The 17,082-nt window shown below is 38.8% G+C and overlaps 1 long non-coding RNA gene, 1 other non-coding gene and 1 pseudogene across 2 annotated transcripts; 2 read left to right on the top strand and 1 right to left on the bottom strand.

The window, feature by feature from the left end:
- Window positions 1–13,278, bottom strand: part of LOC134327143 (zinc finger protein 850-like) — an 82,161-nt pseudogene extending 68,883 nt beyond the window's left edge.
- LOC134327151 (uncharacterized) lies at window positions 10,174–10,659 on the top strand. The gene is made up of 2 exons (XR_010014686.1): window positions 10,174–10,427; window positions 10,555–10,659. It is a non-coding gene; the product is annotated as an uncharacterized LOC134327151 (long non-coding RNA).
- A 3,303-nt stretch (window positions 13,279–16,581) lies between the features above and the next one.
- trnai-aau (transfer RNA isoleucine (anticodon AAU)) lies at window positions 16,582–16,655 on the top strand. The gene has a single exon. It is a non-coding gene; the product is annotated as a tRNA-Ile (tRNA).
- Window positions 16,656–17,082: the final 427 nt, after the last annotated feature.

Below are 17,082 nucleotides of genomic sequence, written 5' to 3'. Positions count from 1 at the left end.
AAAGAACACGCACCTGTAGATGGAATAAATAACGCTCCGTGTACTGCAGTTCAGTCCATCTGGGTGTAACACACGAATAGATGAGAGCAATCAGCCGGTCCAGAAGAGCCTTCGTCTCCGGTACTGCGTCAACTAAACAACATAGGTGTGTTTGACTACACTTGTAGTGCAGCACAGATTCATTCGAGACTCTTTGAAGTACAGACTCTCTTACTGAGGTAATCTAAGAGGCTCTGGCTCTTCCCATAATTCCCAGCAGCACCAACAAAGACGATGTCCATAAAGTTGACATGCTGGATCTGTGAGTAGAAGGAAAATAGATTTTCTATTAGAATGGTAGGACTGTGGTTCTGACTGATGCTTAGCTGCTCAAACAATCTCCTTGGTGTAGTCGCTATCTGCACCAGCTCCACTTCAGCCCACATCCGATTAGTCTGATTCTCCAGCATCTGTATCAGCCGGTCGTACCTTCAGTGGAAGACGTGCAGATCCTAGGAGAGTCGTGTTACCCTCTTTTTTGCAGCCACCAGTACGAGTAAAGTCATTCTTCCCACCACACAGATGTAACTGTAGTTCGGAGGGTGACTGAAATTGATCTAAAGGAACCGAAATAGAGATATTAAAGTAAATAAGTAATTAAGAGATGCTGGGAGTGAGGGAATGGACGCACCTATGGAGGGAAATTGACTTACATCGAAGGCTCGACGCAGTGCTGCTAGTTTATGGGTGAAGTTTTTGATTCCCTTCATTCTGCAGTAGTGACTGTGTAAACAGGAGTGTATCGTTTATTTATTAATAAATAACGTCATTAAAATAAGTTCATATTGCTCTAAAACTGCTGCAGTACTCACAATAAAGCAGGAACATTCCTTATTTCTATATGGCCGCTCTCCACATCCACCTGTAATATTAGATATTTAGTGCTTATTACAGTGCCACAGATCCTGAATTACTCTCAGGTAATAACACCGTGTTTAGTTTTACCTCATGGTCGGTTTGAGGTCTAGAAGTTTCCTCTGTTCTGGATTGTACTTCTGAGCCACAGGTCACCATCGAGCTCAGGTCAGTGTAAACAGATTATATCACCTGTAAACAGGGTGAAATAAATGAGACACGAGGAGTCACAGCTTCACAAATGCCTCACAAGTCTTTATTAAACAGTCTCTTCTAACATAATCTCTGCACTAGTACATTTTCCCCAAATGTATTGTAGTTCAAAGCTTTTTGCATTGTGTTAAGTAACATTAACACATCAGATTTTACAATAACATACACTGTGCAGTTACATTCACACATCTTGACACTCAATATAGTCTGTGTTTGTCCCTTTTACAAACTCTTACTATTGTCTCATACGTTATATAACGAAAAACACTCACTTTGATGTGATGGTAAATTAACACAAGCTTATGACCATTCCTGGTTAAACATTATTTCATAGATACAGAGAAAATTATTAAAGGGTTAAGAATAATATTTTACTTTAAATTCTAAGCTAAAATAGTAACCAAACAAAATGGCTTGCTTTCAACATTACCAACTAACATTAGAAAGATGTATTTAGTTACTCTGAACAAAGTCATATTCAAATAAGTATAGATTCAACAGTATAATTGTATAAACAGTACAAAAAATAGTGCATTGTGTTATTATTCGCTTATAGCAATATGCATCCACACGTGCAACGCGTGTCGGCCTCTCAACACTTCACACTATTTGCAAAGATTATAAACTTCTTTTGGATTCATTTATACATCCACTTGCAAATATAATCATTTACAAGTTAATGTAAAGCCCTCAGTATACTTCCAGCGAAATTAAGTTCGCGAACGTCGCACGAAGACGAAAGCGCCTTCGCGAGCTTACAAGCTGGCATACTTCTAGCGGTTTTGCTTTGCCTGTCGCGTCTGCTCCACAGCTGTGAATGTTAGGTTTCCATGACTACCGAAAATGGCGACGTGCGAGGTGTTGGAGGCGTATAAAAACATGCTAGAAGAAGAAGCAGAGGAAGAACTGTTTTTGCTGCTTTGTCTTTATAAGAAGAAAAGAGAAAGGTGCAGGTGGTACGTGAGACCTTTGAACAGATCGAGGGTTGACGATGGAGAGTTTATAATGTTGGTGAAACCAATTAGATACATTGACGAGGAGACGCACTTTTCTTATTTCAGGATGTGTGCAAGTCGGTTTGACAGCTTACTGAGCCGACTTACTCCCCACGTAAAATATGCAAGAACGCATAGATCCCCGGTAGACTTGGCAGAAAGACTTGCCATGACTTTACGAATTCTTGCCAGTGGTAGCACTCAGCAAAGTGCCGCAGAAAGCTACAAACTGGGTCCATTGACCGTACGTGCTGTCGTATCTGCATTGTGCAAAGCTATTTGGCATGCTCTTGAAGATTTTGTGGAGTTTCCAAAGCCGACACAGTGGGCGGATTTAGCCCAAGAGTTTTGGAGTTTATGGAATTACCCCAGTTGTGTTGGATCAGTTGACGGCAAGCATGTGTACATATGAGCCCCCCCAGGAGCTGGTAGCGATTACTTTAATTACAAAGGCACGCATTCCATTGTGCTGTTGGCAGCATGTAATGCCAGGTATACATTTACAATGGTGGATGTTGGTGCTTATGGGTGAGAGAGTGATGGAGGAGTTTTTCAAGAGAGTGAATTTGGATCAAAACTCTTGCAAGGAAAATTAGGACTGCCAACTTCATCTCCCTTGACTGGTTGCCAGGTCACCTTCCCATATGTGTTTGTGGGGGATGCAGCTTTCCCTTTGCATGTCAACCTTATGCGTCCTTATCCAGGTAAGTACTAAAATCTAAATATTTCATTTGTCATGTTCACCAATAGGACACTACAGCTTTACACAAGTCTATATATTGTTTAAGTAGTACAGTTGTTTTATCATATACTTGAATTAACATATTTCCAAGTAATTGCACAAAAGCAGTGGTAATTTTATATACTCATGTTATGTTGGTGTTGCAGGTATACTAGCTATATTTATGAATGTCATTTATCGTTTTACATTTCACAGGATCCTGTTTAACAAAGGAGCAAAGAATTTACAATTACAGGCATTCTCGGGCATGACGAGTTATTGAAAACGCATTTGGAATTTTGGCTGCAAGGTGACGAATACTTGGGCGGCCAATTGAGTGAGCTCCTAAAAAAAGCAGTGGACATTGTGAAAGCATGTGTTGCACTGTATAATTACCTGACATGCACTGATGCAACCAACACACTCTCCACATCATACATTCCACCAAATTTTGCAGACATACCTACTGCATCTGGAAACACACAGCCTGGAGAGTGGAGGAGACTGATAGAGGGGGACAACAACCTTCAGGACCCAGGAAGATTGTCAGGTACCCGAGCTAGCAGAGCAGCCATTGGCACACGAAATACCTTGGCACAATTCTTCTGTTCAGCCCATGGATCTGTGCCCTGGCAGGATGCCATCATCAACAAAGGTGCACTTAATCAAGAGTGAAAAAAATTCAATGTAACCTGTCAAAGCTATACACTTACACCAAGAATCTTAGATTATTCTTAAATGTTTTATGTAAATTTTGCTAAATATTGCTTATAATTTAGAAATGTAAGAGACAAAATTTGCTTCCAAGGTCATATTTATTTAAAGAACAAAAGTAAGTAATGTTGTACAATGTACATCCGTTCAACTGTAATCTAACATAAATAAAACCTTTCAAACATTTACCGAATTTAATTTTTGTACCCATCAAAGTGTATAACATTTGAACAGTTAGTGCAAATTAACATTCAGAACAGCTTATGAATGCCACCCAAGTGTGCAAAACGACTAAAGCTCACTTCACGTAGGTTTGCTGGTCAGGACTTGTTTTTCTGTCTCAAACATGAGATTCTGCAATTTAAATTTAAAGTCGCAGCACACCTCTGGGGGTAGGGACCGCATGAAATCAGCTACATGCTGGACATAATGAGAAAAACTATCATTACTTTTCAGGACTTTCTCAAACTGCTCATCTCTTTCTGCCCGTCACTTATTAAGCATCTCTGTAATGTTTTTTAAGCTAAAGTCCTCAGAGGAGTCTCTTTTTCTTTTATGTCTTTGCTGGTTGTTCCCTTTTTTCTCCTCTGAAATATCAGAGGATGCATCAGATGAAGTGGATGGTGCACTGGGCAAGGAGATTGATGCTGAGGGTGTAGCTGTTGGAGGTGTCAGTAATGGGCTGTCAAAATCTTCAAAGTTTATAGTCATTTCACAAGGTGGGTCAGATTGTGGCATGGAGTTTTCAAGGAGATCTGATGCTCCTAGACTTGTAGGTGAGGACATTTCCTCTTCTTTGTTTTTCTATTGGGAAAGGGAAAAGAGATTATTTCACAGCTACTAACTAATATATATATACAGTATATATACAGTGGGGCCAAAAAGTATTTAGTCAGCCACTGATTGTGCAAGTTCTCCTACTTAGAAAGATGAGAGAGGTCTGTAATTTTAATCATAGGTACACTTCAACTATGAGAGACAAAATGAGAAAAAAAAATCCAGGAAATCACATTGTAGGATTTTTAAAGAATTTATTTGTAAATTAGGGTGGAAAATAAGTATTTGGTCACCCAAGTCAACCAAGCAAGATTTCTGGCTCTCACAGACCTGTAACTTCTTCTTTAAGAAGCTCTTCTGTCCTCCACTCGTTACTCCAAACTCAACCATGGCCAAGACCAAAGAGCTGTCGAAGGACACCAGTAAGAAAATTGTAGACCTGCACCAGGCTGGGAAGAGTGAATCTACAATAGGCAAGCAGGTTCAACTGTGGGAGCAATTGTAAGAAAATGGAAGACATACAAGACCGTTGATAATCTTCCTTGGGGTCAAGATCTCATCCTGTGGGGTCAAAATGATCATAAGAATGGTGAGCAAAAATCCCAGAACTACACGGAGGGACCTGATAGGACTCTGCAGAGAGCTGGGACCAAAGTACAAAAGCCAACTATCAGTAACACACTACGCCGAGAGGGACTCAAATCCTGCAGTGCCAGGCGTGTCCCCCTGCTTAAGCCAGTACATGTCCAGGCCTGTCTGAAGTTTGCCAGAGAGCATATGGATGATCCAGAAGAGGATTGGGAGAATATCATGTGGTCAGATGAAACCAAAATGGAACTTTTTGGTAAAAACTCAACTCGTCCTGTTTGGAGGAAGAAAAACATCCCAAGAACACCATACCTACTGTGAAGCATGGGGGTGGAAACATCATGCTTTGGGGCTGTTTTTCTGCAAAGGGGACTGGACGACTGATCTGTGTTAAGGGAAGAATGAACGGGGCCATGTATCGTGATATTTTAAGCCAAAACCCATCAGTGAGAGCATTGAAGATGAAATGTGGCTGGGTCTTCCAGCATGACAATGATCCCAAATACACCGCTCGGCAACGAAGGAGTGGCTCCGTAAAAAGCATTTCAAGGTGCTGGAGTGGCCTAGCTAGTCTCCAGACCTCAACCCCATAGAAAATTTGTGGTGTCTGTGTTGCCCAGTGACAGCCCCAAAACATCACTGCTCTAGAGGAGATCTGCATGGAGGAATGGGCCAAAATACCAGCTACAGTGTGTGCAAACCTGGTGAAGACTTACAGGAAACGTTTGACCTCTGTCATTGCCAACAAAGGTTATGTTACAAAGTATTGAGTTGAACTTTTGTTATTGACCAAATACTTATTTTCCACCATAATTTACAAAAAAATTCTTTAAAAATCCTACAATGTGATTTCCTGGATTTTTTTTTTCTCATTTTGTCTCTCATAGTTGAAGTGTACCTATGATGAAAAGTACAGACCTCTCTCATCTTTCTAAGTAGGAGAACTTGCACAATCAGTGGCTGACTAAATACTTTTTGGCCCCACTGTAATTATAAACTGACTTCACCATTCAACAGTTCATGGGGCCACAGTGTCACAAAGTCTTGTGTGTCGCAAAGTGTAGATCAACTTTCCATTTTGAAGAATGGATGTTTTTGTTATGCCAAACCAATTCTCAACATGACAGTTCATGTCTCTTGTTTGACCTGAAGTAAGGTCATCATCTGTTCTTTTATCCCCTAGCATTGTCCCACTTCACAGATGAAAGATTCCAAAATTATTGTCCAAAAGAACTTTCAGGACAATGACAGGCATTGTCTTCATCATTGTCTTTTAAATCCACTGTGGTTTTAACTTCTTCTTTGCATCATCTCAGACTTCTGGCTTGTCATCATCTGTATAATACCCAAGGAGTTGTGATCTTTCCTTGAGTGTAAGGTCCTTGAGAATTTCAAGACAGCTGCTTTGCCAACAAAACAGTACTGAAGTGCCTAAAACTCTCACAGCCTTCCTCCAAAACAAGAGTGTTCTGCAGTCTGGTAAAATATAGGTGGAGAAATCTTTAAGTCCACGGTCAATATTCTACTGTGCAATAACAGAAACAACTGCCTTGATAATATGAGCAGAGTGAAGATGCAAAATTGTAAATGACTTTATTTCTGCCCATGACTTGCACTTCTTGGTAACTGCATATGTTCTATCCAGGTACACATCAATGTGCTCTCTGTTAAATACCAAAATACCAGCCTGCATCAAAGCTCAGCTGTAATCAGTCTCCACATTATGAACTCTGAGGCTGGTATACCTGGACAATTTAAGCACCAACTGTTTTAAAAATGTTAGTGGGGGAGTTGATAGAGGAGAAGCATCTCGATCTTTTCCAGGTAAGGTAAGGGAGTAATACAGGATTCTTCAATTTTGTTTAGGTATTGTAGGCGCCACACCTCCTGTTGCATCTAAGTACAGTAGTACAGGTGTACAAGATGCTAATCCCTGTTTCTGTGTAACCCAGTGTACTGAACAAACTGGTCTTACTCATTCATAACTTGCAGTGTGAGGTACAATTCCATCAGAATGTTGTCATGTATCTGGATGGATTTTCTTAATTCTGTGGCAATTGTTTTCATGATGTTTGTATTTACACCATCTCTTCAATTGGTGGTGTTCTTGGTTGTCTGTGGTACTCCTGGCTAACTCCATGAACTTCATGTTCTCCCAATTTTTCCTCTGCGTCTGTTGCTTGCTGGAGTAAACCATGTCTCTGATTTTAGATGACGAATCGGTCCATGATGGAGAACAGTCACTGTGATGTGTGTCCGAAGTGGGTTGGGCTTATTTTGTATTGTAAATAAATACAGAGCATTGCAGGATGTAAATTTGTAAACGGTATGTCCTCTCCTCTCAGGTAGGGAGTAAAGATAAAGTAAAGATTTCACTTTTTAAACTGGTTTGGCTCAAACAAATCCATAATGTGTCTCTCTGTTTGAGGTTAAATCTTCAGATGGTTCTTCTAGGTCTTTAATGGATACTATATTTACCTCGTTCGTTATTTCCAAAGATATCCACACTCAATCTTCAGACCATATATCAGAACTGTAGGTCTGCTCTTCCAGCTCCATTTCCTTTGTAGGACTTTGGCATCGTTCTAATGTGAATAAGACAGTTATTATTATAATATTAACAGTTATTATTATTTGTATTATTATTAGCAGCATGTTTTACACACTACACTGAAAAAATGAACTTAGTAAATTGTACATAATAATGAAAGTAAGCTGCTTAAAGTGTAATATAAATTATTATGTTGGGTCATATGGTCAAAACTGCACATGTGCACAAACAACTTTGACGTGCACGAGAATTTGAATATCTGAGATACTTCATCACCTTACAATAAAAAACATGGTAAGATATTACATATTATCTATTATTTCACGTTATTAACACACTTCTAACATCTGAATGGCATTTATGTACATAAATATAGTTTGTTAAGTAAAAAGTTAAGGTTAAAGGAGAACTTAATTTTTGATGGTTAGCTAGGTAGCTAAACGGCTTAACGCTTTTAGGGCTAGACTGGACAAGAGGGGGCGGACACACAGAGATGTTTTACAAAAAGATACTTAATAGTAACAAAAGAAAAGCCTAATATACACAAAACCAAACACAAACACACGACCTATGCTGACTGCTAAGCTAAGTACTAAACTAAACACACATGAACTAAGCTAAAGGCTAAACTAAATGTTAATGCTAATCTAAACATGAACTAGACTTCTAGGAATGAACAAACAAGAACATGAGCAAACTGGACCAACCTGACAAACCAAACCGCTGCAAGAGAGCCAATACAACATAAGGCTTGTTCGAGATGAACTGCGCCTCGCCTTGGTGGTCAGCGAGAGCTGCCGGTTGCAGTTGGGGGAGGAGGTTAAAAGAAAGCCGTCAAGTCGGACAGTCGCCACCTGCAACAAACGTGAGCTATAGCGGATCTCGCGGCGTTCCTGTTCTACGTGGCTGATGAAGTGGATGCAGTAGAAATCGCTCTGCTTTTGCGTGAAATCGAACTAAACATTCTTGATCATTGAGCAGGTTAAGCCCAGCGTTTGTTTTCCAAATCCATAGTGGTGAATATAGATGACCATAAAGTGTCAAACTAAGTTTCTGTAAAATCTGTAAATAAATATAGTTTTACTCATCATTCATTTATCTTGTAGATTGGTGAAAAAGAAAAGTTCTAACAAACATGTTATCAAACACATATTTATGTTATTGAATAGATTTAAATATTTGTCTACAACAGTTTAAATGAATAGACCGAAACTAAGTAGCCTATTTTTCAAGACTGTTTATTGAAACATTTCACATGAAAACGTGTGAATACATAATTCCAAATATACAGTTTGTTCAAGGTAGAATCAGTGAATATGATAAACAATGTACGTAAAAGTGTTCTAGAAATAATTAGATGGAAATTATAAAGTGCACTCAATCAGACCTTAATCATTATGTTTGTGTATATGGTAAATAGACTGCAATTATATTGTGTCAAAGTGGCTTAAAGTCCAAACTGTCTAATTATTTTGTCTACGTAAGGACTTAATCACATTTACCCTTCTTTAGGCTTGTTCCAAAAATACAACATTTTGTAGAGGATGTTGTCCCCCTCTATAGTCTCTCAGAATTTAGAGGTCATTTCAGACATTCTGAAAGCAAAGTTTAGGAGACTCCGATGCCTGCACTTGAGGAATGTCCAATCCATCAGCTCAGCGGTGTCAGCTTGTTGCATTCTACACAGTGTTTGCTTGGAGCCAGTAGACCATGGTGATGATGTGCAGGATGAAGAGGATGATGAACAGCATTCACTACAACCTCACAACCAAGATGCAGTTCATTATAGAGACATAATAAAAAAAATGTTTTGTGTCATCTTTAACTTTATGCCTTTTGGAGATAATTTTATCTTCAACTTGCTTAACTGTTCACAGTAACAGTAATTTTAACCGGGGTGCCCAAATGTTCGCATGCCACTGTATTTTATAGATGCATTGTTAAACAGTAAACTTCAGTATGCACACCGATGTGCCCAGTATGAATCACTAATGAATAATGTGGTTAATATGCACATTGTACAATTGTGTAGAAGTTTGTGCTTCTTCAAGCACTGACAAATCAGTTATTTAGGCATTGATAATGAATAGTGGCTGTGGTTTATTGAAGATGAATCTCTTAACACAATTATCTTCTGAACAAGATTGTTTTGTTCTTCCAGAACAGCTTACCTTCTGGCCTTGGTTCTTGTAAAGAAACATGACACCATGCACATCCACACATTTTTATTTATGTAGCATATTTTAAAATGTTTACAAAGTTTACAGAGAAAAATGAAAAATAAATCAAAGTGTAATAGTGATAGTGGTATTAAAACAGTTAAGATATAAAATATTAAAGCAATTTAGATTGCTTTATATTAATAAAATTAGAAGACAAGAACCATCAGAAGTTCTAGAAAAACATCAAGATAAAAATATCTGTTACATTAAAGAAATATCAGGTAGCTTACTTGAGTCTTTTCATGATATGGAATGATAATTATAAAATATGTTGCAATTTGTACGAAAATAAACTGTCATGCTACTAGAAAGCATGATAGTATTTCGCACATATCAGGTCTTTAAGACAAATAAACTGAGATTTACATTTTAGAATGAAACGAAACAACCGCCAGAGGATTCAGCGGAGCTTTTAGCCAATGAGGATTAAGCTCTGTCGTCATCAAGCCGTCTCCCAGGCAGCGCAGCCCGTGGAGAGCATCTGCAGGGACCGGTTCCACCGCCTGCAGCCGCCCCGCTCTCGCGAGATTATAACCAGTCTGTCATCGTGACGCGCCGGTGGGGCCGACGCAAGTCGGACAAAAAAAACTAACCGGCATGCACCGTACCGAGCCAGGCGGCGATCGGTCTGCGCAGCGCCGGGTTAAGTCGAACAAGCCTACTGTTTATTCTGCTCTAGCACTGTTCTGGAAACTGCTTTTCGTGATGCCACTCCTGCTGCCTGAGAGAATCAATAAACCATTTTTAACCAGGTAAACGTATTTAAACTACAGTTACTTTTTTCTTATTCAATATTTCTTTTCCATCATTAAGTGGAACTGAAAAATTTAAATAAGATCCACATTGATCTGTGAAAAATAGTTTTTGTTTTCATTCCAGAATTACAGACCAGTGTCAGGAGGCAGGAGATCAGCAGTCAATTATGGCAGGACAAAACATTTTCTAATAAATAAAAATACTTGAAATAAAATATTGAAAAATGTGTTTTGGTGTACATCTGTTTTTTTTTCCTGTTACTGTTTTAATTGTACTCTTATTATTATTACTATTACTTATAATTATAATCAAGTATATATATATATATATATTTTACAGAATATTTTCATAGCAATAAGAAGCAAGAACAGTTGTAGAAGTCCCAGTGACCATTAAAGGGGGAAAACCTTTTAAAAATCTACTGCAGGCCAGAACTGGGCCATATTTGGCCCGATAATGGCTGTTCTGGCTAGCAGGTGGTTAAGTGCTGGCATATTGCTGGCAGTCATGGCTGGGATCCGGGCAGCCGTATACGGGCCACAGTCTAACCGTCATTCATTTTGACACCGGGCCAGATCCGGCTGCCAGATGTGGGCCGACACAAAAAGTTCCGGCATGCCAGATATTTATATCATAATTTTTTTTGCTAGCTAGGTACCCACCCAGTTCTTTACATCTATCTTCTATTGTCACTCCAGCTCAAGCCTACATACAAATACATGGACCGTGAGTTTAGTCCCATTTAACAACCATGGACACATTTGCTGACATCAGATTCAAAACCAAACTCTCATCACACAGAGGACTCGGATGGAATTTACAGTTTAACAAATACATTTATTCATCAATAAAGAAACACTTGTCTCCCGACCCCTCAGTTTGTCTTGGTCAGTTGGTCACCTCCATGATAAGAAAACATCTGAACTACCACAATAGTATTTATTTCTTTTTAAATGTAATTTTAAAACATGTCAGTGCAGTCTGTATTAGGATTTATATGAACTGGGTTTTATGCACTAGAAGATGGTGGGATAATTAAACGTAAATATGAATATTTCTTTTAACAAAGGAGTTTAGCTACCACTAATCTGGTCTACAGATAAACACAAAGAACAAAGACTCATGATGATAGAACAATGCAACACTGTTCAGTCCACAGCCCTCCATTCACACCTTCTCATGTACATTCTGGTTGAGGACGGTTTATTATTTGCTAAGTGGATATCATCTAAAGACTAGAATTTTGGAGTGTAGACCTAGAAGTGTTAAAGTAAGAGGCTATTCATTTATGAAAACTTTAAAAACACCATAAAGACCAGGATAAAATTCTTCCACTTGAAAGTAAAAGTTGTTCTGTGTTTATTAAAGTACATTAAACTTGAATAAAGAATAAAAACAGATTCAGATCTGAGGTTGGTACATTACACCACATTACATTTGATGATTAATGATCATACTCATACCATCATGTACATTTGATAATTGAAGTAGAACAGTTCTAGTGTATATTAGTAAAAAATGACCGTACTGGTGTCTATTAAAAATGCTGCTTCCAGTAAAACTTCCTCCACACTATAAGCAGCAATATGGGTCGTTCTCTTATGTGAATGCGCTGGTGTGGTGTACTTAAAGGATATTCCTTTCACTAAAGTTTTTACAGACAGTAAACGGTGATACGACCTCTCTCCTGTGTGAATGCGCTGGTGTTGTTGGAAAACATAATGTGCAATTAAAACAATTCCCACAGTCTTAACAGTGATGTAGTTTCTCTATGTGAATACGCTGATGCTGTTTGAGATTATTTTCATGAGCAAAAATCTTTCCACACTCTGAGCAGTAATATGGTTTCTCTCCTGTGTGAATACGCTGGTGTTTTTAAAGGGTACCATGTTCAGCAAAACTTTTTCCACACTCAGTGCAGTTATATGGTTTCTCTCCTGTGTGAATACGCTGGTGTTTTTGAAGGGTACCATGTTCAGCAAAACTCTTTCCACACTCTGAGCAGTGATACGGCTTCTCTCCTGTGTGAATACGCTGGTGTTTTTGAAGGGTACCATGTTCAGCAAAACTCTTTCCACACTCTGAGCAGTAATATGGCTTCTCTCCTGTGTGAATACGCTGGTGTTTTTGGAGGTTAACTTGTTGAGCAAAACTCTTTCCACACTCTGAGCAGTGATACGGCTTCTCTCCTGTGTGAATACGCTGGTGTACTTTAAGGGCACTACTTTGAGTAAAACTCCTTCCACATTCTGAGCAGTGATATGGTTTCTCTTCTGTGTGAACACGCTGGTGTACTTTAAGAGCATTACTGTAAGCAAAACTCTTTCCACACTCTGAGCAGTAATATGGCTTCTCTCCTGTGTGAATACGCTGGTGTTTTTGGAGGTTAACTTGTTGAGCAAAACTCTTTCCACACTCTGAGCAGTGATACGGCTTCTCTCCTGTCTGAATACGCTGGTGTACTTTAAGGGCACTACTTTGAGTAAAACTCCTTCCACATTCTGAGCAGTGATATGGTTTCTCTTCTGTGTGAACACGCTGGTGTACTTTAAGAGCATTACTGTAAGCAAAACTCTTCCCACACTCTGAGCAGTGATATGGCTTCACTCCTGTATGAATACGCTGGTGTTGTTGGAGATGACTCTGCTTAGTAAAACTCTTCCCACACTCTGAGCAGTGATATGGCTTCTCTCCTGTGTGAATGCGCTGGTGTTGTTTGAGATTACTCTGCGTAGTAAAACTCTTCCCACACTCTGAGCAGTGATATGGTTTCTCTCCTGTGTGAATGCGCTGGTGTTGTTTGAGATGACTCTGCTTAGTAAAACTCTTCCCACACTCTGAGCAGTGATGAAAGTTCTTCATGTTTATGCTTTGATAAGACTGTAGAAACTGTTTCCTTGGAAAGCAACAGAAACAAAGAAACAAGTCAATTAATTAGAATTACTTTTACTACATTAATACCACAATAATATTAAACTCTTCACCTAGTAATAAAAACATTAAATTCACTTCACGTCTAAGTGAGAATCTGAATTAAGGGAACATCAGAATAAAATACTTATAAATACAGCAGATATGAATAATTAAATAATTATAAATAACTTGATATAAATAAAGATATAAGAGATCTGACTTTCTCAACATCAGTCCTGCACCAAGCAAATCTAATCCAGTTCATGACTAATAATTAGCTCACAAGTGTAAATCTTTGGTGTGCTGGGAGTAAAAAAGGCTTCATAAAACACCACAATTATGAGCATGAAGCTATTTTAAACAGTCTATATATATTAACCTGATAATATTAAATAACATAATAAAATAAAAAGAACAACAAATGCAACATAAATGTAAAAGAAACCAACAAGAAAACCCTTTACCTTCCTGTTAGAATCCTGGCAGCCACTTTAACAAAGCTGGTGTCTCCAGCAGGTCGTTTCTAATGAAGAACGTGCAGAAGATCCTTCTTACCAAGTGACTCAGCTACAAGTCTAGAGTTTAGTCCTTAAATAGAGCTGAGGACAAAGACCCAAGACCAGTTAAAAACTCTGCATTGGTCAATCGTCAGCCAACCATTCACACCTTCTTGTGTGAAGTACTAGCTCATTATCTATGGAACGTGTGCAAATGATGTAGATGGAGCCACAAAGCATGATGGTTGAAGTCAAACTACACCTATTTATCTCAGCAGAAAAGTTATTTACATTTAATCCTAAACACAAACAAGGAATTGAAAGGCTATTCTGTAAAGTGAAATGACATGAACTTAGATAAAGCTTTTATGATAAGAATCTAAGTCATGTAAAATGCTGTATGTATATTTGTGTGAATTAGTTTCTACTGTATATGAGGAACAATAAGAAAACTAGAAGAGGAAACACCCACCTATAGATTTATCTGTATTTATGGTGTAGAAATATTTACTGTGCACTTGTGTGTGTGTGAACTCTTTGATTTACTACTGCGGTCAAGCCTCCACTTCAAAATGCTCAGTCAAATCAGCTCCCACGTTGTTTGTGAAGATGTGCGTATACTAAACATTACGGTAAAAGCGTCTGGCGGAACTATTTAGGATAGAATTTCAGGGTTTAAAATAAAAGGTTTGGTAACAACTGGACAATATGATTTTACTTTAAATTTAAAGTCAACTAAAACATAATCTAAGATCATTACTGTTTTAATTTAGATTGTTATTAAATGAAATAATCTTGATGACATGATTTACAAATACAAAACGCCACTGTTGCAAATGCATATGTGACTTTCAAATAAATGCACAGCTGTTTTCTAATACACTGCATTTCACAAACAAATAGAACACGTTTTACAAATACAAACGCTGTTCTGCAAATGCCGTTTGTGAATCACGTGACTGTTGGCACTGTTCTGGCGCCTTGTGTCATACCCCTTTTCCACCAACGCGGCACGGACCCCGTTCCGGTTCCTGAACTTGACTTTGAACCGATTCCGTGTTTTTCCACCAAAAAAAAGAAGTTCCAGACAGTGAACTAGCGGGCCAATCTGGCAATCTGGCAGAATACTTGGTTTTTTAGCCCGAACCGTGACGTCCGTCTGAGGGCGTGTCATGTTATACAGCATAGCGCGTTAGCAACAATGGCGTCCGCTGGAGTCTCGTATGGAGCTGCATTTTTATCTTTTAAACTTTACCTGATCACATTTTGAGCCAGTTTGCCGCTTATATTTTCAAAGCGCATTTAAAAAGATGAACTGTGTGATATGACGTGATAAAAGTGACCCGGACAGAATGAAAAACGCTTAATGTAAAAAATAAAGCGTGAAGCTTTTTCAACTCCCCGAGCTGCATAAACACCACACATGTAAATCCAGCTAAACACAGATACATGTGGTATTTTAGAGTAGATTTGATGTTTATTTCAAACAGATGGATGTTCATGTGGTGTAACTTTAGTGTTTAGCGTTGAGCTAATCGGCTATTTGAGCCGAGAGTCGCGGTGAAACCGAAGCGCAAAACGCTTCTCACGTTAACAAACTAAAAAAAAACAACAACTGAGACAAACACATCGCGTCTTCTTATCACCGATTGTTAGATCAATGCTTTTTACATAAAATCGAACATCGGTAACAGCAGCACAAATGCTCGCACATAATCTACACACTCCGCCATGATATTACTACTCTTAACTTTTGTTCAGTAACGCCCACCGATGATGACGTTGCTTGGTTTTCAAGAACTGGTGGGAACGTGCGTCGGTTCTCTACAGAACACCAAGGTTCAGAGAAACCTGAACAGAACCAGCCTGCACACCAGAGGGGCTCCAAACGTCAAGTTTTCACTCATTAAATCATGTATTTTGTGAACTTTGTGGAATAAATGTAGGATTTATACTTGTAGATTCTGGGTTTTAGGGAGTTCAGCTACTGTTAAAATTTTTCCCCAATTGAACTAAACCTGAATTGATGTTTTAATTGTTCATTAAGACTTCACTAGGAGTTATTACCATCAAGCAAATGTAAAGCATATTTCTATATGAAGAGCATCTGTTTTCAGATAATATACACTGAAGTTTAATTGTTTGATCATCAGGCATGGCTGTGCAATAAAAGGCTCTCGTCCATGGGTGGGCTCGAACCACCAACCTTTCGGTTAACAGCCGAACGCACTAACCGATTGCGCCACAGAGACATGAGCAGAGCCAACAGCACAGCTGTTTCATTGGACGGTACACACAAAAAATCTAATCTCTCTCTCTACAGGCTCACTGTGGAGGCAAATTGGTGGTTAAGTGGGCTGGTCTAAACTGCTGTAGGCTAAATGAGCAGAGATAAACTGATGAAGGCTGAATGAATGTACCACAATACAGTATAGTTTAGATAGTTCACACATATAAGAACCTACAAAACCTATTAGATGTGTATTAAGAAAGTCTGAACATAAGAAATGACTAGAAAGAGATGTCTGAAGTAGGACTGAGATCTCAGATAATTAAATAACATGAAACTGCTGCATTTCTGGTACAATAACAACCAAATTCAGTTTAGGAGCCGCTCATTTCTGCAGATCTTCACTGTAAGTGTGCAGAATCTCAAATGGTTTTTGTGCTGCCATGCAGCTGATTGAATGGAGTTAGTGTAGAATTATGTACAAAGATCTAAAGAGAGAATAGATGAACTGGCCGGTTAGCTCAGTTGGTTAGAGCGTGGTGCTAATAACGCCAAGGTCGTGGGTTCGATCCCCGTACTGGCCACACCCACTTTAATGATCTGTTCTGCTCAACAACAGTAAGGCTCTCCATCGTTTCTGTGTGGCAGCTCTATAACTGAAGGGCTGTCAGTGTAGAATCGGGTATGTGGGTATATGCCCTACCCTTGGAAGTCGGCCGGTTAGCTCAGTTGGTTAGAGCGTGGTGCAAATAACGCCAAGGTCGTGGGTTCGATCCCCGTATGGGCCACACCCCCTCTTGGACTTAAACTAACAAACAAGTGATCCTTCTCTAACTAGCAGGTCCTATTGACCTGGTCTTCAAATGTTGTCATTCTGGTAGGACAATAAAATCGATATACTACTTTTTATTCAATGTATTTAACTACATAGTGTTGTGCAACATTACATGTGTACTTAATACTTTTGTATTTGAATACTTGCAAATTTGAATACTTGCATACTTTAATACT

Source organism: Trichomycterus rosablanca, chromosome 14 (assembly GCF_030014385.1).
Source record: "Trichomycterus rosablanca isolate fTriRos1 chromosome 14, fTriRos1.hap1, whole genome shotgun sequence".
NCBI classification, from domain to species: Eukaryota; Metazoa; Chordata; class Actinopteri; order Siluriformes; family Trichomycteridae; genus Trichomycterus; species Trichomycterus rosablanca.
This window is presented reverse-complemented; position numbering and strand designations above follow the sequence as displayed.